The sequence below is a fragment of the Mirounga angustirostris genome, unplaced genomic scaffold (genome assembly GCF_029215605.1).
Source record: "Mirounga angustirostris isolate CCGP_5_RB_7025 unplaced genomic scaffold, mMirAng1.0.hap1 SCAF_226, whole genome shotgun sequence".
NCBI classification, from domain to species: domain Eukaryota; kingdom Metazoa; phylum Chordata; class Mammalia; order Carnivora; family Phocidae; genus Mirounga; species Mirounga angustirostris.
Window position 1 is genome coordinate 22,501 of NW_026991934.1, and position 22,500 is coordinate 45,000.

General features: G+C 52.7%; 1 long non-coding RNA gene across 1 annotated transcript in view; it reads left to right on the plus strand.

The window, feature by feature from the left end:
* Positions 1-1,213: 1,213 nt before the first annotated feature.
* Positions 1,214-22,500, plus strand: part of LOC135363423 (uncharacterized) — a 41,447-nt gene continuing 20,160 nt past the window's right edge. Inside the window, exons 1-4 of the long non-coding RNA XR_010409107.1 lie at positions 1,214-4,711; positions 5,152-5,446; positions 10,933-11,192; positions 13,939-14,056. This is a non-coding gene — a long non-coding RNA (uncharacterized LOC135363423). The remainder of the gene's footprint in view (positions 4,712-5,151; positions 5,447-10,932; positions 11,193-13,938; positions 14,057-22,500) is intronic.

Below are 22,500 nucleotides of genomic sequence, written 5' to 3' on the forward strand. Positions count from 1 at the left end.
GACACAGCGAGAGAGGGAACGCAAGCAGAGGGAGTGGGAGAGGGAGAAGCGGGCTTCCCGCCGAGCAGGGAGCCCGATGCGGGGCTCGATTATCGGGACCCTGGCACCCTGGCACCCTGGCACCCTGGGATCATGACCTGAGCCGAAGGCAGACGCTTAATGACTGAGCCACCCAGTCGCCCCCCACTTTCCACCTTGACCGTGCCTAGTCGTCCACCCGTCTAGTCCTCTTGGCCGCGCCTGGTCTTGCCCTCGAATGTGTTCGTCTGGAGCACAGAGCTAGATCCAGAGAATGAGAGAATGAGATCGATGGACCCACGGACGGAAATCAAGTTTCTCTTTCCCTGAAATGACCTAGGACACTCCTCTTCTAGTCAGCTCCCATCCTGCTCCCCCACCCCCAACAACCTCTCATCGGACCTTCCCCTTTTGCCACCAGAAAGCTTTTCCACTCCTCCGCCTGGCCTGCGTTTGCTTGGCGTCTCTGCCAGACCCAGGCGGTGGTGGCCGACCGCAGACTCTCTTGCCCTCAAGAAATGATTCCCGCTCTCATGTGGGTGATCTTTTATCTCCACAGAGGTGATTAGTTTGGGGAACAAATAAAAGCACTCAGAATAAAAACCATGCCCAGTATCATGCACGCCCTCCTCCCCCTCCCCCCCTCCCCCTCCCCCTCCCCCCTCCCCCTTCCCCTTCCCCCCCTCCCCCCTTCCCCTCCCCCCTTGGCCCCCTTCCCCCTTCCCCCTTCCCCCTTCCCCTCCCCCCTTCCCCCTTCCCCTCCTCCCTTCCCCTCCTCCCTTCCCCTCCCCCCTTCCCCTCCTCCCTTCCCCTCCCCCCTTCCCCTCCTCCCTTCCCCTCCCCCCTTGGCCCCCTTCCCCTCCCCCTTCCCCCTTCTCCCTTCCCCTCCCCCCTTGGCCCCCTTCCCCTCCCCCTTCCCCCTTCCCCCTTCCCCCTTCCCCCTTCTCCCTTCCCCTCCCCCCTTGGCCCCCTTCCCCTCCTCCCTTCCCCTCCTCCCTTCCCCTCCCCTCGTGGCCCCCTTCCCCTCCCCCCCCTTTGATGTCTACATGAACCGACAGACTGCATGCATGGCATGTATAGATGGATGGATGGATCGATGGATCGATGGATCGATGGATCGATCGATCCATGGATCGAACGGTGAAGAGAGCCAGGGTGAGGGTGAGGGTGAGGGTGAGGGTGAGGGTGAGGGTGAGGGTGAGGGTGAGGGTGAGGGTGAGGGTGAGGGTGAGGGTGAGGGTCCCGTCCGTCCCTCCCTCCTTCCCTATGTCCATCACATTGTTTCGTCACAGATTTTCGAAGTGGAGATACAATTCGCATGCCATATTTCGCATACTCTTAAAAGTGGGCCATTGGGTGGCCTTTTTTTCTTTTTTTTTAAGGTGGCTCACAAAGCTGCACAACCTTCACTGCAATTTCCAGAACATTTCCATCACCGCCAAAAGAAATAAACACCTCTACTACCCCTCCCCCCTTCCTGTCCGCGCCTCGCCCCCACCCGCCGTCACCGTCGCCCTCGCCGTCACCGTCGCCCTCGCCCTCACCCGGGCTCTCTTCACTGTTCTCCCCCAACAGGGAGTAGAAAGGGAAGTTAGAGGGAACATTCTTCCTCCCCTACACCTGCTGAACGCACATGGACACACACCGCAACCCTCCCCGCCAGGCGCGCGCACCCACCCACCCCCGCCCCGCCAAGCCCCGCCCCGCCACGCCACGCCACGCCACGCCCCCCATCCCGGCCTTACGTGTACCTTACGTACCTCTGCACGGACTCGAGATTTGGCAATAGCCTTGATTGCCCTGCAATGTTTCCAAACCTCGGCGCTCCCCAACCTTCCCCACCCCGACCCCCGCCCCTTCGAAGAAGAACTAACCTAATTCGGGGAGCTTCCAGGTTGCTTGAACGCCTGAAATGGTGGGGACAGAGGCGTTCCTGGAGAGGGGTCACGGAACACGGAAGCTCTGCCCCCCTTCCCTTTGCCTCTGTTCCATCTGGAGTTTCCTCAGTTGTATCCTTTTAGGACACAGCGGTCATGTAAGAAATGAGAAAAAAAAGGACTGAAGGACTGAACCGGGCTAGACTGGTTTAAAATTCTTCACTAGCGTCCATGCCGAATACATTTCGACGACAGGGGCCTTCGCACGGCTTTTGGTGCACAGAAGACCGATGCACCGAAGCCTGCCGATCTCGGGACGTGTCCACGAGGGGAAAGAGTGTCAGCCTATCGGAAAAGAGAGTCGGTTAACGTAGATTGCAAAGGCATTCGTTCATCCCGAGAGACTTCCTCTCCATGATGGCGGGTGGCGCGAGATGGAAGAGTTGGCTTCCATGAAAAAGGGGCCCTTTCTTGAAGACCCTGCCCAGCTATCGGGGTTTTGTTGGTTTGTGTTTTGTCATCTGTGATAGGAAGGCATCTTCTTAGCCATCGGGAGGGAAACCTCAACAAATTCAGCCATTCAGATCACAAGGGATTTCTTGGGTTTGGTGGATCTGAGATCTGGTCTGCCTCCGACTGCTCCCCGAGATTGCCTTTATGCCGAGAATGGGATTCCTCATCAGACACACAGAAGTCCGGCTCCTTGCCACGGAGCTGGCTGCTCTATGGATGCCTTTAAAAAGGAAGCCTGCCTTTAATTCGGACGTCGGAACGTGATCGGTCGCTTTTTCATGGGGGGTTGGCCAATTAAATTTCCCCCGCCTTGGGCGCCTGGGTGGCTCAGTTGGTTAAGCGGCTGCCTTCGGCTCCGGTCATGATCCTGGAGTCCCTGGATCGAGTCCCGCATCGGGCTCCCTGCTCAGCAGGGAGTCTGCTTCTCCCTCTGACCCTCCCCCCTCTCATGTGCTCTCTCTCATTCATTCTCTCTCTCTCTCTCTCTCTCTCTCTCTCTCTGTCTCAAATAAATAAACAAACAAACAAACAAACAAATAAATAAATAAATAAAATCTTAAAAAAAAAAAATTCCCCCCGCCTTACAAAGCAGAGACTGGTGAAGGGTCCTCCAAGTGCCCTCTGGAAATCAAGAGCTTCTGTATCAAGAGGCTGGAAAACGCATCTTCCCCTTCTTCCTGGTGAATCCAATTCTAGGGGTTGATTCAAAGGAAATCATGTTTTAGATGCTAAAACGTAAAGCTTACTTTTGCAAAAATGTGCATCGCGGCATAGGGTTTAGGAATCCCTTGTGGCAGACCGACAACCGTGTGTCCCTCACGTCCCGGCACGTGTGCACCCTCACGTCCTATGACTTCGATGCTCCTGCTATCCAGAGGTAGGCTTGATTGCTCTGTCCCTTGATTTTGGACCGGGTCTTGGGACTTGTCTTGACCCAAAGAATAGAGCAGAAGTGACACTTGGCTGGTTTCACAGCCTACACCTGAAGAGGTGGTCTGCCGGCGTTCTCGACCTTCTTGGCATGCCGTCCTGAGACCTCCACGTAAGAAAGCCAGTCTAGCTGACTGGAGCATGAGAGGCATTGACAACAGAGGCAGCCCGGTGCTCGGCGGCACCGACTGCCAGACGTGTGAAAGTTGACCCTCTGGCCGAAAGCCACTGCTTGAGTGAGCCCGGCGTAAACCCGCAGAACCCAAGGGGCCACCCAGGGCAAGCACCAGGAAGTTATCGATAAAGAAATGCTGTTTCGAGCCATTGCGGTGTTAGGATGATGCACCCTGAGGATCAGCTAGCTGCGCAGCAGCGATAGATACCGTGCACACAGATACACACCACACAACACACCACACCACACCCCCCCCCCACACACACGTGTGCAGAAAACCAAACCAACGAAACAAACCAAAACTCTGTAGAACCCTGCACCAAATGTTGAGGAAACAACGGCCCACCCTCACAAGAAACACCTGCACGCTACATGTACAATGCATAGGGAGCCTATACTTGCAAGTGCTTACTTGCATGGGAAACATTTCACGATAACATGAGTCTCAGATGGCCCAAGCGGGGTTCTTTTGACATGTCTGAATTGTGTACACAATTAGAGAAAGCCTGCTAGGAGACTGGGTGATCAGAAACTAGGAAGCTCTTTGGTTCCCTCAGTGAAGCCCCGACTTTTGGGGAGGAACCAACACTCAGGGAGATGCTCTGGTCTTCATTTGGTTGGTTGGTTGGTTGGTTGGTTGGTTGGTTGGTTGCTGCAGCTTTTGCTATCTTTGCATAAAACCGACCCTGTTTCCATTGGGAATGGAAAACAACTGACGGGTGGGATCTGTACACGGTAATGCTGCTTCGCAGTTGCATTTGTTTTACTAAAAGAGGGAGATTTGAACATTGGGTCTTTCGTGTCCTCTCCATTCATGTCCTCTCCACAAATAAGACTGAAACAAAGGCTAAAATTTGTTTGCATCTTGTTTGTGTCTATGTGTCCGTATGTGTTATACATGTGAGGTATTTCCTCCACCTCCGGGTGCTATTGCTAACATCCATTTGTAAAGGAGCTCTATTTAATGAGTTCTATTTTTATTTTATTTTATTTTATTTTATTTATTTTATTCTTTAAAGATTTTATTTATTTATTTGACAGAGAGAGACACAGCGAGAGAGGGAACACAAGCAGGCGGAGTGGGAGAGGGAGAAGCAGGCTTCCCGCCGAGCAGGGAGCCCGATGCAGGGGCTTGATCCCAGGACCCTCGGATCATGACCTGAGCTAAAGGCAGACGCTTAACCACTGAGCCATCCAGGTGCCCCGAGTTTTATTTTTATTAAAGATTCTATTTATGTCTTTGAAAGAAAGCGAGTGAGAGAGCACACGAGCTGGGGGTGGGGGGGCATTGGGAGAGGGAGAAGCAGACTCCCCGCGGAGCAGGGAGCCGGATGTGGGGCTCCATCCCAGGACCCCAGGATCATGATGTGAACGCAAGGCAGACACTTAACTGCCTGAGCCACACAGGTGCCCCTACTTAAAGAGTTTAGAGGCAGGTGCTCGTAAAAATCGGGCATGGTAAAACTCAGATAAGAATAAACCCAGTTTTTCAAGCTCACATGATCTGGGATGAAATTCCCTACATTCAGACTCTTATGTCACTCCACAATAAAGATGCCTCAAGGTAAGGGACCCAAGGGACGGCCCAGAGATAGACAAAAATTTAACACACCTGACCTTACCCCCACTTCCCAACAGTCAAAATAATGAAGAAGAGGAGGAAGACAGGCCGATGCTAGAAATCTGAAATCCACTCCTCCTCCTCCCCAAGTACAGGCACCAGAACCGATGCCCAACCCACTGGCTTCCGGAGGGCTGAAAAGCCACCACAGACAAAGCCTATTAAGCAGAAGGAGATGAAGAAAGGGGCGGAGGCGGAGGCGGAGGCGGAGGCGGAGGCGGAGGCGGAGGCGGAGGCGGAGGCGGAGGCGGAGGCGGAGGCGGAGGCGGAGGCGGAGGCGGAGGCGGAGGCGGAGAAGAAAAAAAAGAAAAGGTTCGTCCAAAACTGTAAATGTATATGTGCCCTGGGCCTTACCAATGGCTCCCTTGCCGCCTCCCCTGCCCCGTTTCTGCACCACTGGTGTGTGTGCCTGGAGTGCTCTACTCCCCTGCCGCCGTCTCAGCCGCCCTTCCCTACCCCCGCCCCCCCCGCCCCCCCCCCCCCGGGTGCCATGGGCTCCCCTTTCTCCTCCTCCTCCTCCTCCTCCTCCCCACCCCCTTATCAAGGAGCAAAAGCCCTTGCCCTTGGGCCCAAGCCCTTGGGCCACCTCCTTATGAGGTTTAAATTGGAGCACCTCCCAAACTAGCAGGAAGGGGCCCGAGGGCTCCGCTGATCTTAGACCGCCCGCTTCAGACTTTCCCCAAGGAGTCTGATGGGGGAAAACAATCGATTGACTTTTTAGTGGACGCAGGTGCAACTTCTTTGGCGTTAAAGCCAATTCAAGGTTGTTGGTTTATTTTAAAAAGACGTGGTTTTGGAGCTATCAATGTCACACATAATACAAATAATCAACTTTGCGTTTCTTTCTTTCTTTCTTTCTTTCTTTCTTTCTTTCTTTCTTTCTTTCTTTCTTTCCCTTTTTCTTTCTTTCTTTCTTTCTTTCTTTCTTTCTTTCTTTCTTTCTTTCTTTCTTTCCTTTTCTTTCTTTTCTTTGTCATAAAAGCACTTGGATTCGGTTCTCCCTGCGTTACAAGCCGTTGGGTGGGCAGTGGAATGTGCCACGCTCCCGTCACAACAGTGAGCCTGTATTTGTGGTTATCAAAATATACCTCTCCATCACCTTTATAAAAACCAACCAACCAACCAACCACGTTTGGGTGCCTGGGTGGCTCAGTCGTTCAGCGTCTGCCTTCGGCTCAGGTCATGATCCCAGGGTCCTGGGATCGAGCCCCGCATTGGGCTCCCTGTTCATTGGGGAACCTTCTTTTCCCTCTGTCCCTTCCCCTGCTTGTGTTCCCTCTCTCGCTGTGTCTCTCTCTGTCAAATAAATAAAATTTATGAAATATATTCATACATTTGCCAATCTAAAGAATTCTGGTGTAATAGAGAGTGCGCCATTGGTTACTACTAACGTTTCACCAGAGACTGAGATTTCTAAGAATTAAAATTCTGCCACATGGAATTGGGACTGCTACAAAATGATAACAAAAACAACTCCGTGTGTGGGAAGGTAGGAGACGTGTAAAAGAGGTACAAGAAATGAGAAAACATTTTTTTTGTTGAGGGAAAAGGAAGTAATGGTGTACTGAAACGGGACTGGGTACTTAAAGAAAGAAAACTTTAAGACCGAGTCTGAATGAAAAAGGAAATTGTGGAAGGGGTTTGTGAAGGAGAATTTTTGAAAAGGAATTTTATGCATGGTCAGGACTGACTGAGCTTGGGAGAAGGCAGTTTGAAAAGCACACTGGTGGAACTGGAGGGTATTATGTTGAGCGAAATAAGTCAAACAGAGAAAGACATGTATCCTATGATCTCACGGATAGGAGGAATTCTTAATCGCAGGAAACAAGCTGAGGGTTGCTGGAGTGGGGGGTGGGGTGGGAGGGATGGGGTGACTGGCTGATAGACACTGGGGAGGGTAGGTGCTCTGGCAAGCGCTGTGAATTGTGCAAGACTGTTGAATCTCAGATCTGTACCTCTGAAACAAATAACGCAATCTATGTGAAGAAGAAAAAAAAAATAGAAGAAGGTAGCGGGAGGGGACGAATGAAGCGGGGGAAATCGGAGGGGCGGACGAACCATGAGAGACGATGGACTCTGAACAACAAACTGAGGGTTCTAGAGGGGAGGGGGGTGGGAGGATGGGTTAGCCTGGTGGTGGGTATTGAGGAGGGCCCATTCTGCATGGAGCACTGGGTGTTGTGCACAAACAATGAATCATGGAACACCACATCTAAAACTAATGATGTAATGTAGGGGATTAACATAAGAATAAAAAAAAGAAGAAGAAAAGCACACTGGTATAAGATTGAGATTTGGGTTTTCTATGTTAAAATGACAAGGTTTTCTTGGATTGTTAGTGTACTCTTTTTTTCTTTCTTAAGATTGTATTTATTTATTTGACAGAGAGAGACACAGCGAGAGAGGGAACACAAGCAGGGGGAGCGGGAGAGGGAGAAGCAGGCTCCCGGCCAAGCAGAGAGCCCGATGTGGGGCTCGATCCCAAGACCCTGGGATCATGACCTGAGCCGAAGGCCGACAGACGCTTGACGACTGAGCCACCCAGGCGCTCCTCCGAGATTTTATTTTTTAAATAATCTCTACACTGAACGTGGGGCTCGAACTCACAACCCTGAGATCAAGAGTCGTGCTCTCTACCGACTGAGCCAGCCAGGTGCCCCTGGACTGTCATCTCGAAGAGACACATGCGTAGACTCAGATATGGTGAGACTGCTTTAAGAAAGTCAGATTGACTTTATGGAGCCAGTAAAGCCCCTTAGAAATGTTGGCCTGATAACCTTGCTTAGAGAGGTCCCCTCAACCTTACCAGGTGAGTGAAGAGTACCACCTCCTGGCAGATGCAGGAACTTCAGGAAATTTGGAGGCCCTCAAAGAAGAGAGGAATTCACCCAAATCTACAAGTCTTTTTTTTTTTTGTAATTTTTTTTATTCTTATGTTAATCCCCGTACATCACATCATTAGTTTTAGATGTAGTGTTCCATGATTCATTGTTTGTGCACAACACCCAGTGCTCCATGCAGAATGCGCCCTCCTCAATACCCACCACCAGGCTAACCCATCCTCCCACCCCCCTCCCCTCTAGAACCCTCAGTTTGTTGTTCAGAGTCCATCGTCTCTCCTGGTTCGTCTACCCCTCCGCAAATCTACAAGTCTTGCAGGCGAATCTGATGGCCAATATTTGGCTTGGTTCTCGGCTTTAAAAAGGCAGTTAAAGGATCAATCTAAAATTCCTTGTAAAAAGCTCCATCAAAGCAGATTTAAAAGAAGGAAAGGAAAAAGAAAAGAGAAGAAAGACCCCATATATGGTCAATTGCTATTCTTGCTGTCCCTACGTAGATGATTGGGCCAAGTTTGTTAAAACTGGACTTGTTTTACAAACAAATTAATCTTCTTTTGGCTATCTTTGACAGGAATGAAGGTGACTTTAGAGAGAAAGATTACATTTCAATAACACACTTTTGTGAGTGTTAGATTAATTATCTTTGAACGTTTATTGTTTGCCTATAAAACTGGACTGGATCCTGGATCCTTCTGGTTTCCTTGAGTATCTGACTGTGACTCTTCAAACTAAGGTTTCCAACATTCTCCCATTCTCTCTCTTTTTTTTAATTAATTTATTTTTTTATTCTTAGGTTAATCCCCATACATTACATCATTAGTTTTAGATGAAGTATTCCATGATTCATTGTTTGTGCATAACACCCAGTGCTCCATGCAGAATGGGCCCTCCTCAATACCCACCACCAGGCTAACCCATCCTCCCACCCCCCTCCCCTCTAGAACCCTCAGTTTGTTGTTCAGAGTCCATCGTCTCTCATGGTTCGTCCGCCCCTCCGATTTCCCCCCGCTTCATTCGTCCCCTCCCGCTACCTCCTCCTCCTCCTCCTCCTTCTTCCTCCTCCTCCTCCTCTTCTTCTTCTTCTTCTTCTTTTCTCCTTCTTCTTCTTCTTCTCCTTCTTCTTCTTCTTCTTCTTCTTCTTCTTCTTCTTCTTCTTCTTCTTCTCCTTCTCTCCTTCTCCTTCTTCTTCTTCTTCTTCTTCTTCTTCTTCTTCTTCTTCTTCTTCTTCTTCTTCTCTCTTCTTCTTCTTCTTCTTCTTCTTCTTCTTCTTCTTCTTCTTCTTCTCTCCTTCTTCTTCTTCTTCTCTCCTTCTTCTTCTTCTTCTTCTTCTTCTTTTCTTCTTCTTCTTCTTCTCTCCTTCTTCTTCTTCTTCTTCTTCTTCTTCTTTTCTTCTTCTTCTTTTCTTCTCCTTCTTCTTTTCTTCTTCTTTTCGTCTTCTTCTTTTCTTCTCCTTCTTCTTTTCTCCTCCTCCTTTTCTCCTCCTCCTCCTCCTCCTCCTCCTCCTTCTTCTTCTTCTTCTTTTTTTCCCCTTAACATATATTGCATTATTTGTTTCAGAACATTCTCCCATTCTCTTATCTTACAATCATTAAGAACTAAAACTGTCCTTTTTCCTGAAGTCTGGCAAATGAAAGCTGGACAACTTGAAATAAATTTCAGGGAAATGACCACAATAACTCATATATAGACAATCTTTGTGCCTGTTGCTCTATGAGTCACTCAAAATGAGACATTTGAACTATACGCCAGAAAAATTAGTCAGATTGCCCCTGCCCACTCCCACTCTATTGGAGGATGCTTCAAGCCTGACATCTAGAGACCTTCTCACTGGCAGCCCTCTGGACTTAGACACCAGGTGTATCCCTTGTTCCAACCATTAACCATGTTTTCCTTTTGTTTCCATAGAAATGCCTCTTATTAACTACAAGATCACTTGCTGAATGAGGCAGAGTCTATGATCCTTAATTCCACCTTGCTGCACCTGTATTAACTCCTCTTTGGAAAATAAGAACCCATATAAATAGGGGCACCTGGCTGGCTCAGCTGGTAGAACATACGACTCTAGATCTCGGGGTTGTGAGTTCGAGCCCCACATTGAGTGTAGAGATTACTTAATAGAAATCTTTAAAGAAAAAAAAAAATAAAAAAGAACCCATGTAAATAAAATCAAACACTAAGCTACTTGGCTACCAGAAGCCCTTCACCACCACAACCTACCGCCCCCCCCCCAGGGGAGGGGCTCAGACTAATTTACTGATCTGTATTCTTGGATACCCACCGATATCAGATCAATTTGAGAGAGAATGAGAGAATTGGGTTTGACTCTACTGTTACTATTCCTTAGACTACACTTGGGGATAAAATCAATGGTGTCATGTAGTCCCAAACCATGTAGAAAAATAACCAAGTTCTCAGATAAGGAACTATCTCTGAGACCCCCTCCATTAGCACAAGGGACCAAAAATTGCGACCTGCAGTGTCTCAGATCCTTCCATTCCAAAGCCTCTACTGCACCCTAATTCAGCTTGAAGCAGTTAAATAAAGAAGGCAGACCTCTGCCCATGTGTCATAGAAATGGAATGCAGGATGGACAAGGGGAAATTTTAACAGGGAAAAATGTAGCATGTCTGACTCCCTGTTATTTTTATTCCCTTTTAACCTGTAGGTTAAAAACTTCTGTTTAGCCCTGAACATAGCCATGTTACAGCTAAGATTTACAGAAACTGTCGTTTACCCAAAACCTACCTCCCCTGAGGAGATGAAAGAATAGCCACAGCCATCATCATCCCAATTCCCTAAGACTGAGGAATGATCCTCACTTGGTGGGGGTGGGGGTGGGGGTGGGGGTGGGGATTGAAACCGTGCCCCATAAGGTTAATGAGGTTGATGCTAGCAGAAAGCTTAAAGCTGGTTTTTCAGGGAACTGTTTCCCCCTAGTCAGCTATTGTGTCTTTTCAGGCCCTGCTACCAAATACTGGCTGTCTCTGCAGAAGTCTGGACTCAAGGTCAACTGATAATGGCTGCAGCCTATGAAGAAGCGAGGTCCTGATTCCTTACCTGAGAAAAGGAGCCTAAGACCCCATCCAGGTTGTACCAGCTCTCAGAGCATGCCCACAGCCTCTTCTCCTTGTCCTCAGATAACCTCCTGACATCAGGGACTCAGTTTTGCCTCATTCAGATGTCAGGTCTCCACCCCGAAGTAAACATGGGAATCTATGGTACATATGTTTCCTGAATATACGTGCTCCAACTTTCGCCATGAATAATCATAAATGTCCCTGCCCTTTTCCTTTTTGAAGTTTGATTGTTTGTTTTTATTTATTTATTTCAGAGAGAGAGACACACAGAGAGAGACAGAGACAGAGAGAGAAACACACAGAGAGAGAGAGAGACAGAGAGACAGAGAGACAGAGAGACAGAGAGACAGAGAGCTTGCACGCATGGGTGGGTGGAGGGGCAGAGGGAGAGGGAGAAGACTCCCCATTGAGCAGGGAGCCCCAGAGGGGTGGGGCTCGATCCCAGCACCCTGAGATTATGACCTGAGCTGAAGGCAGATGCTCAACCGGCAGCCACCCAGGCGCCCCTCCATTCCATTTTTTTTTTTTAAAGAGATAAACATTACATACTTTATTTTTAAAAATTCATTCATTCATTCATTCATTCATTCATTCATTCATTCATTCATTTTTCATCATCTGTAGTCCCAGTGTAGGGCTTGAACTCAGGACCCTGACTGAGATCAAGAGTCATGTGCTGTTCTGACTGAGCCACCCAGGTGCTCCTTCTGTTCCATATTTTAAACAACCCTGGGATCATGGCTCAGAGTCACAGTTGGCCCAATGAGACTCACACTCACCCCTCTGTGCAGAGGTGCCATCTGTGGGGCTGGTTCCTGTTTGTCCATCTTCCTTCCTCCTCTTACTGGACAGGAAGGTGGTGTGCGAAAACAGCCAGTGACTACGTGGAATGAGACCGAGGATTTCCCTTGGGAAGCAGGTGGGAGAGGGAGGACAGGTCGATGGATAATCAATAAACTGTTTTTTTTTTTTTTTTTTAAGATTGTATTTATTTATTTATTTGACAGAGAGAGACACAGCGAGAGAGGGAACACAAGCAGGGGGAGTGGGAGAGGGAGAAGCGGGCTTCCCGCGGAGCAGGGAGCCCGATGCGGAGCTCGATCCCAGGACCCTGGGATCATGACCTGAGCCGAAGGCACATGCTTAATGACTGAGCCACCCAGGTGCCCCAACAATCAATAAACTGTTAATGTTGATTTAGAGGAGTGTGCTTGCTGGGCCCATAACTCGGTGGATGAGTTAGAACGGTCCCTGTCAGGCCTCCCTTAGCCCTTAGCCCTTAGCCCTTATCACTCCATGCTTGTGTTTGGCCTCTGACCGCTAAGATACCACCATCATGTGTTCAAGGTCCTCCTCAGACTCAGCCAGCCACACCATGCCACACCCTCCTACCTGCACACCCATCCCTGGAAGGCAGTATAGTAAGACATCATCCCCCACATTCATGATTCCCAAAGGGTTTACTGGAGTTTCGTGGGTTAGGAAAAGGAGGGGACTCTTTTTGCCCCCAGATGAGGTGAGCTCTTCAGACACCCTCTTTCCCCTTCCCCTCCTCCCTCCCTCCCTTCCCTCCCTCCCTCCCTCCCTCCCTCCCTCCCTCCCTCCCTCCCTTCCGTCCCTCCCTCCCTCCCTCCCTCATCTCTCTCCGAAGTTTGCAAGCTGCAGCCTAAGGGTTAGGGGGAGTTGAGGAAAGCCATTGAATGGAGGGAAGCTCCAGGCTCTGACTTTAACAGAAAGCTTTCTGCATTTGAATGAAGCGATTGAATGAGGCCCATTAGAATGGATCACCCTGAACGTCCCATCAGCCGCCCCAGCCCCAGCCCCAGCCCCCCCATCCCCCCCCAACTGAAGTCCTCTGGTCGAATTGGAACAGTAGGCTGGGGGGGGGGGGGGGCTGTCCATCCTAAGTTGGTAACTAGGCCCCTGGTCCATAGGGAAAAAATCACGCACGGGTACAGATGAGTTGGTAGCTCAGGCAAAGTGGTCGAAGTGTTGGCAAGGTTTCCGTGGATGAGGGGAGATTTGTTCTGGGACCACCCTCCCATATACATCTCTGGCTGAGAAGAGGACAGGGGAGCCCTGTGGGGGTGGGGGTGGGGGTGGGGGTGGGGGGGCGGGACCCAGATCTGGAGCTCGGAGTGGACTATAGCCGCTGCCTGCCCGGGTGTGTGTGCCTGGGGGGCGGGGGGGGGGGGCGCTGAGGGATAAGGGCTGAGGGTGGTGGGGTCTGCTCACGCTGACTCCTGCAACTCAATTCATCCTGGGAACCTTCTGTTGTTTCTGCTGAGGTGCCAGGTGCTGTGATGACCAAAGCTAAACTCCTCTCTTTGCCTAGTTCTTAAAAGGCCTGATCCTCCTGTTATCTTGTTAAATGGACCGACCCCTGCACCCTCCCATCCTGCCAGACCCCTTGTGCAAATACTTCCACTTGAAGAGTTCTTTCTCTGAATCTAGAAAATAAACAGACAACACCCACCAGCCACACCGACCCCATTGCCACAAATACCTAGCAAAGACAAATCTAGCTGGTCTCCTTCTGCCTCAAGGCACTTTAGAGAGTCACTCTCTCAGACACACCTTAGGCTCAATTACAGGCTGCTGTCTCCCTTTCTCTGGCACAATTCCATCCCTGGAGGAGCCCCATATCGCATCTGCAGCCGTGAGCTGGAGACAGTATGCTCAAGTGACCGGGTGGTAGCACCGTAACTTTGAAATGACCTATACCCCAAGTCATCCATGAACATGGTCCCTGGAAATCTTTGACATTCACGTGCCTCTGATGAAATCCTTGCTTTGGAAACTCCAGCACCCATAGCCAATCTTGTCCATGTTCTGCTAACCTTTGCTCGCCCTCTGTTCGCCTGATATCTTGCCTGATTGTTTACAGAGAAATTAGATCCCATCCAGCAAGAGCTGAATCCGAGTCCTCTGCTCACCCCACGACGGAAAAGAATATGCACAGGCCTGCATCCCTCTTCTCCTTCTCCACCATGTCGGAAGAAAAGGTGGCCCTCCCTCCTCCCATCAGAACCCAAACCCGAGATAAGACTTAGATATAAAGGAAACCAGCATACTGTTTTGAACTCTATATACACTTGTAAAAAACGAGCAGCGGCAAGGAAACACACAAACCACCACCCCCCCCCCCCCCACACACAGGTGCAAGGAGGGTGCGCTGACTCGCTGAATCTCCCCCTTTTCTCCCGAGAGGCATCCCCCCCATCCCCCGCCCCCCCCCGAAGATGTCCTCCCTATGCCGGAAGGGGAGTGAGTGACGTTCTTTTCTTCCTTTTTTTTTTTTTTTAAATTATTCTTTTTAAAAGACTTTTATTTATTTGAGAGGAGGGGTGGGGGGAGGGAGGGGGGAGGGAGGGAGAGAGAGAGAGAGAGAGAGAGATTGAGAGAGAGAGAAGCAGAGTCTCCGCCGAGCAGGGAGCCCGATGTGGGGCTGGATCCCCGGACCCTGAGCTCAGGGCCTGAGCCGAAGGCAGGCGGACGGTTCACGGATTGAGCCAGCCAGGCGCCCCAGCTTTCTTGTTTCTTTGTCTGCCTGCTTGCCTGCGTGTTGGGTCTGTGGATGTCTGATGCCTGCCCTCTGATTTCGTGGGGAGGTGGGCCGTCTTTCCTCCTTCCAATGGCCTTTGCGCATTTGTCAAACTTCTGTCGGGCTTGGGCCTATCTGTTTGGGTATCTGTGGCGTTCCATCCACCGACCTGTCTCTTTTGTCTGCCAACATCACAGGGTCTCTATCGCCTCTATACATAAGCATGAAACGGGCCCGGAGAGGACGACTTTGTTTCCTGAGTTTTGTTTTGTTTTCTTCGAAATCACCATAGCGATTCTAATTCCTTTTGCCTGTCTGCTTGTGTATGTAATCTGTACACCCATCCAGTGCGGTGCTGGAACTCACGACGCCCGCCGATCAAGAGTCGCGGTCGCGTGGGCCTCCTCCGACCGAGCCAGCCAGGTGCCCTGAAATACGTGTACTTGAAAAACCAATGTGAAGCCTGCACCCGTGAACTTTTTTTTTTAAAGATTTTATTTATTTATTTGAGACAGAGAGAATGAGAGAGACAGAGAGCACATGAGAGGGGGGAAGGGTCAGAGGGAGAAGCAGACTCCCTGCCGAGCAGGGAGCCCGATGCGGGACTCGATCCCGGGACTCCGGGATCATGACCTGAGCCGAAGGCAGTCGCTTAACCAACTGAGCCACCCAGGCGCCCTTTTTTTTCTTTTCTTTTCTTTTTTTTTTTTAATAGATGCACCCGTGAAGTGTTTACTGCGAAACCTTCTTTTGATCGTCGCACTCTTGAGTGGAGGCCGTACCAGTAAAGAACGTAGTTTAGCCAACTCAGGAAGAGATCAGCTTTAAAGGAAAACCTTCTTTTCGAGTTTGTGATGTCTGGTCCTTTCTCTCAACTCGATCGATGTCCAGCCTTCAGAGCCACATTATTTGCTTGGTCTCTCTCTCTCTCTCTCTCTCTCTCTCTCTCTCTCTCTCGTCTGTGTTTCCTCGTGTACTTTCCTGATGCTCAGGATTTATGGTTTAGAGAGAACAGTTTTCAGCCTGGTGTGTGTGTGTGGGGGGGGGGATGTTGTGAAGTGGGATCAGGGATTCACGCGGGTAAGGAGGAGGCAAGGAGAAAGGCTTGGTTGGGAAGGAAACCATTAAAGGTCCATGTTGAAATGGTGAAGTTTATTTTATTTATTTATTTATTTATTTATTTATTTATTTATTTATTTATTTATTTATTTACTTTTTAAAGATTTTATTTATTTATTTGACAGAGAGAGACAGCGAGAGAGAGAACACAGGCAGGGGGAGTGGGAGAGGGAGAAGCAGGCCTCCCGCGGAGCAGGGAGCCCGATGTGGGGCTCGATCCCAGGGCCCTGGGCTCGTCACCTGAGCCGAAGGCGGACGCTTAACGACTGAGCCACCCCCCAGGTGCCCCGAAATGGTGAAGTTCAATGTAGTAAGAGTTACCTTTAATCAAAGGAATTCTTTTTTTTTTCTTTTATTTTATTCTTATGTTAATCCCCATACATTACATCATTAGTTTTAGATGAAGTGTTCCATGATTCATTGTTTGTGCACAACACCCACTGCTCCATGCAGAATGGGCCCTCCTCAATACCCACCACCAGGCTAACCCATCCTCCCACCCCCCTCCCCTCTAGAACCCTCAGTTTGTTGTTCAGAGTCCATCGTCTCTCATGGTTCGTCTACCCCTCTGATTTCCCCCCGCTTCATTCTTCCCCTCCTGCTACCTCCTCCTCCTCCTCCTCCTCCTCCTCCTCCTCCTTCTTCTTCTTCTTCTTTTTTTTTTCTTAACATAGATTGCATTATTATTTGTTTCAGAGGTACAGATCTGAGATTCAACAGTCTTGCACAATTCACAGCGCTTACCAGAGCACACACCCTCCCCAGTGTCCATCACCCAGTCACCCCATCCCTCCCACCCCACCCCCCACTCCAACAACACTCAGTTTGTTTCCTGCGATTAAGATAATCAAAGGAATTCTTGCTGGAGGTTGCTTCTCCCCTCTCCTCCCTGGATAGGGGAGTGAAGTTTTTTCGAGGTCCCTAGTGGACACAGAAAGCGTTCAAGTGCCCCTAGCACCTATGGATGGGGCTCTGTTGCCCTCTAGTGTCCTATCCTCTGCTACTGCTGCTCGTGGTTTCCTCTGACGTCGTATTCGTCACAGGTGTGTATCTTTGATGGTTAATGCTGCTCGGTGTCGGTTGTTTGCGTGTTTGTTTTTGAAAGCTTTTTGAGTGATCATCCAGCATGGTGCTGGAACTCACGACCCCTGCAGATCAAGAGTCGCAGTCGCGTGGGCCTCCTCCGACCGGAGCCAGTCAGGTGCCCTGAAATGCGCTTAGTTGAAACAGGAAGAAAGAAAAAACAAAAAACAAAACCCAAACCATTTTTTTTTTCCCCCTTTACGAGCCAGAGGAAGTTCTACGCCTTGTTTTTGTTTTACCCTTAATAGCATGGAACAGTTCTCCTCCTCCTCCTCCTCCTCCTCCTCCTCCTCCTTCTTCTTCTTCTCCATCATCATCATCATCATCATCAATATTTAACTCTTCTAGAGCACCTCCCCCGCCCACCCCGTACTAGTGTTGGACGGCACGGATGTCCCGGAACTGGATTTCTTTAAAGATATATATTTTTACGATTTTATTGATTTATTTGACAGAGGGAGACACAGCGAGAGAGGGAACACAAGCAGGGGGAGTGGGAGAGGGAGAAGCAGGCTTCCTGCCGAGCAGGGAGCCCGATGCGGGACTCGATCCCGGGACTCCGGGATCATGACCTGAGCCGAAGGCAGTCGCTTAACCAACTGAGCCACCCAGGCGCCCTCTTTTTTTTTTTTTCTTAACATAGATTGCATTATTTGTTTCAGAGGTACAGATCTGAGATTCAACAGTCTTGCACAATTCACAGCGCTTGCCAGAGCACCTACCCTCCCCAGTGTCTATCACCCAGTCACCCCATCCCTCCCACCCCACCCCCCACTCCAGCAACCCTCAGCTTGTTTCCTGCGATTAAGAATTCCTCCTATCCGTGAGATCATAGGATACATGTCTTTCTCTGTTTGACTTATTTCACTCAACATAATACCCTCCAGTTCCATCCACGTCGTTGCCAATGGCAAGATCTCATTCCTTTTGATGGTTGCATGATATTCCATTGTATGTATATATATACCACATCTTCTTTATCCATTCATCTGTCGATGGACATCTTGGCTCTTTCCACAGTTTGGCTATCGTGGATATTGCTGCTATAAACATCGGGGTGCACGTACCCCTTCGGATCCCTATTTTTGTATCTTTGGGGTAAATACCCAGTAGTGCAATTGCTGGATCATACGGCAGCTCTAGTTTCAACTTTTTGAGGAATCTCCATACAGTTTTCCAGAGTGGCTGCACCAGCTTGCATTCCCACCAACAGTGTAGGAGGGTTCCCCTTTCTCCGCATCCCCGCCAACATCTGTCATTTCCTGACTTGTTACTTTTAGCCATTCTGACTGGTGTGAGGTGGTATCTCATTGAGGTTTTTTTTTTTTTTTTTAAGATTTTATTTATTTATTTGAGAGAGAGAGAGAGACAGAAAGAGAGCATGAGAGGGGGGAGGGTCAGGAGGATCAGAGGGAGAAGCAGACTCCCCGCTGAGCAGGGAGCCCGATGCGGGACTCGATCCTGGGACTCCAGGATCATGACCCGAGCCGAAGGCGGTCGCTTAACCAACTGAGCCACCCAGGCGCCCTCATTGAGGTTTTGATTTGGATTTCCCTGATGCTGAGCGATATTGAGCACTTTTTCATGTGTCTGTTGGCCATTTGGATGTCTTCTTTGGAAAAATGTCTGTTCATGTCTTCTGCCCATTTCTTGATTGGATTCTTTGTTCTTTGGGTGTTGAGTTGGATGAGTTCTTTATAGATTTTGGATACGAGCCCTTTATCTGATATGTCATTTGCAAATATCTTCTCCCATTCTGTCGGTTGTCTTTTGGTTTTGTGGACTGTTTCCTTTGCTTTGCAAAAGCTTTTTATCTTGATGAAGTCCCAATAGTTCATTTTTGCCTTTGCTTCCCTTGCCTTTGGCGATGTTTCTAGGAAGAAGTTGCTTTGGCTGAGGTCAAAGAGGTTGCTGCCTGTGTTCTCCTTTAGGATTTGGATGGACTCCTGTCTCACATTGAGGTCTTTCAACCATTTGGAGTCTATTTTTGTGTGTGGTGTAAGGAAATGGTCCAGTTTCATTCTTCTGCATGTGGCTATCCAATTTTCCCAACACCATTTGTTGAAGAGACTGTCTTTGTTCCATTGGACATTCTTTCCTGCTTTGTCAAAGATGAGTTGACCATAGAGTTGAGGGTCCATTTCTGGGCTCTCTATTCTGCGGAACTGGATTTCTTGAGTGAAGGACTATTTTAACTCCCTTCCTCCCCATTCCGCGCCTGCCCCCGCCCCGCCCCCCGCCCCCGCACGCACCGCCCCGCCCCGCCCCCCGCCCCCGCACGCACCGCCCCGCCCCGCCCCCGCCCCCGCACGCACCGCGCGCCCCGCCCCCCGCCCCCGCACGCCCCGCCCCGCTTGTTGGCCTTGGACGTTATCGCGTACGTGCAGAGACGGATTTGATGTGCACCTTTCTGGGGGTGTGTGTCAATCCCCCCCCCCCCTTCCTGTCCTGAGCTTTCTTCGTATGCTTCAGAGAGACCTCCTCCTCCCCTTAAAATGATAGAAGAGAGAAGGTTCATCCGTGGTGGTTGTCGGAGTACTCGCTTGGTCTCGGTTTTACGGTCCTTGCCCGCCGAAATGTGTCTTAAGTCCTCCCGGAAGCCCGGGCGCCGCAGGTGTGCCGCTGTGGGAGGCCCGTGCCCCACGAGATCGGGCGGCCGGGCGGCCGGGCTGTGCGCCTTCGCGGGCCCGCGATCCGGATCTGCCTCGTTGTTGTTCGCGCCGGTTGTCGGGTGCCACCTGGCGGCCGCTTTTAGATAGCGTGTCCCCGCCGGAGTGTCAGCGATGTCGGCAAGGGATTGTATTTGGCCGCGGTTCCCGAGGCGGAGTACCGGGAGGCCGGCGACGCTAGCGAGATCGGCCCGCTGTCTCCGGGCCACCGGCGCGACCTCCGCTCGCGGGAGATTGAGCCTCCAGGTTTGTGGGCTGGTGGTGGCGCCGCCGCCTCGCTCCCGGAGAGCCACGCTAGGGTGGCCGCCTGGACGGGTCGACCAGCACCCGCCGGTGCCCCCTCCTCCGCCCGCGGGAATGGGAGAGGCTGCGTCGGGCGCCCGGACGCCATCCGGCCCGTGGCTCCGGTCGGCCGTTGGGCCTTCCGTGTCACGCTCGGGCGGTTGGGGACCGGCCTGAGCCTTGCGGGGAAGCCCATGGATGGCGCGACGGGCCCCGCCGCGGGCACGCGTGGGGTCCCGGTCATCGGACCCGATATTTTTTTTTTTTTTTAAGGTTTTTATTTATTTATTTATTTATTTGAGAGAGAGAGAATGAGAGACAGAGAGCATGAGAGGGAGGAGGGTCAGAGGGAGAAGCAGACTCCCCGCCGAGCAGGGAGCCCGATGCGGGACTCGATCCCGGGACTCCAGGATCATGACCCGAGCCGAAGGCAGTCGCTTAACCAACTGAGCCACCCAGGCGCCCCGGACCCGATATTCTTAACAAGTTTTCCGAGGCCCGCTGCGGAGGTGGGGACCCGACCGGGTCGGGCCGGGCCGGGCCGGGCCGCGAGGGCCCCAGGGGCCCGGCTGCGGTTCCCGTTGAGGTCCGGCCTTCGGGGGGACGCCTCCGCGGCATCGCCCCCTTTCCTCAGTCCCGGCCGGGAGTCGGGGACCGGCATGGGGCGGTCCTGAGGCCCGGGGAGGAGGGCGTCCGCAGGGGCCTCCACAGAACTTGGTGAGAATTTCTAAAGTCCCGATTTGGGGACGAAAGGCGGACCCGGGGGCGGGCCTATCCGGGCCGCTCCACCTCCCGCCAAGTCCCTACTCGCTGCCGGCTGCCACCACGTTCCGGGGGTCGACCAGATGGCCCGGGGGGGGGGGGGGGGGGCGCGGGGGGGGCTCCGGGGGGAGACGGGGGCGATGGATTAGTGCTTGGGGCCCGTGGCCGGGACACGGTCCCAGGAGATCCCGGTGACCTGTGGCTAGGCCACGCCAGGCGGCGCGGCTATTTTCTCGCCCGAAATGAGCCCTTTTTGCCGCCAGGTAGGTGCTGGCACGTTATGTTTGGGCGATCCTCTCCTTAAGGGAGGTGGGCTTCTGGGCGTGTGGCGGGGCTCCGGGCTTGACAGGGATGCCAAGCCCGGCTCTGCCGTCGCTGGCCTGAGCCGTCCGCGTGGGCCTGTGCGCCGGCTCCTGTGCCTCCAGGTGGCCCAGGCCGTTGGTGCCGCCTCCGGTCTCCAGCACCCGAGGGCGGTTGTGGGCAGGTGGCGCGTGGGTCCTTTACCCTGTGTCCTCCACTCTGTGGGCACCCGGCTGTGGTCGTGACAACCTCCCGTCCCGCAAGGCTCCGTGCCGCGTGTCAGGCGTTCCTCTCTCTCGGGTTGTCCGGCTGTTCCTGCCCTGGGGTTTTCGAGGGGGTGCCGGTGAGGCCGAAAAAAAACAAAACAAAACAGGCTCCCCCTCGGGTTGCTGTCCTCACCGGCTTCTCCCCTCCTCGGGCTCCTCTCGGCGCTTGTGTTTTGCCAGATCGATGTGGTGCTCTCGCGCTCTCCCGGGCCGGGCCTAAGCCGCGCCAGACGAGGGACGGACGTTCATGGCGAATGGGACCGCTCTTCTCGTTCTGCCCGCGGGCCCCTCGCTCCTTCGCCTCTGCCCGCCGTGGCGGTGAGGTGGGGGGTGCGGGGGGGGTGTGTGCAGGCTCCGGCCCGACCCCGCCTTCCCGTGTTCTGCCTGACGGCGCTCGCGGGCCCGGGGTCCCCCGACGCAGCGGACACTCTCGCTTGCCTTCCCTGGCTTCGTGTGGTGCGCGGTCCTCCCCGCCACGGGGAGGGCCGTCCCGGCGCCGCGCTGCTCACGCGCTTGGGCGTGCTGAGCGCGTTGTGCGCGTGGCCCTCCGTGGTGCCCCTGGAGCGCTCCAGGTCGTCTCAGGTGCCTGAGGCCGAGTCGGTAGCGTCGTTTCCCGTTCCCAGCGAGCCCCCTCCGTCGGGCCACCGCTGTCGGTGGCGTGTCCGAGGAGCGGGTGGTGGAGTCGGTAAGGGAGGCCCACCCCGCCCCCCCCCGTGGGACGCGGGTGCCTCGTCATCCCCCGCCGCAAGCTGTGCTGGTGGTGTTGTGGGGACTGGACTTGGTGGGGCGTGTGTGAGCCGGTTGCGGCGGGCCGAGCCCGCGCTCTGGCGCTTGGCCAGCCGAGGGGCTGCCGCCTTTTTTGCCTGGCATGCCGTGCTTTGTCTCCGCTCGTCGTTGCCTCGCCGGAGGCGCAAAACTCCCGGTTGGTCGGGGACGCGAGCATGGCGTGCGTGGCGTGGCGAAGGGCGGTCTCCTCCCGGGGTCCCGGCCGCGAGCGCTCAGGATTGCCTTGTGGTGCCTGTTCCTTACCGCGCGAATCCACCGCCCGCCCCCCGGAGCCCTTGGCTGTCAGGCCTTCGGAACGCCGTTCCGCGGGGCCCGGACGGGCGGGGGGGCACGATTTGGGTGGGGGCGATGCGCCCTCGGTGAGAAAGCCTTCTCTAGCGATCCGAGAGGGTGCCTTGGGGTACCGGAACCCCCCAGCCGCCGCCCCTCCTCTGTGGCCACCGGTGCGGGGTGACTACCGTTGCGTGTTGGGCAGAACTTCCTCTCTGCGAGGGGTCTGACTCTGCCGGCCCCGCGGTGGGGGCCGAGCGCCGCTCTTTGCCTACCGCGGCCTGCGCCTCCCCCCTCCGAGTCGGGGGAGGGTCCCGCCGGGCCTGGCCGGCGTCCGGCGCGTGGGGGCTCCCGCGTGCGTGCGAGCG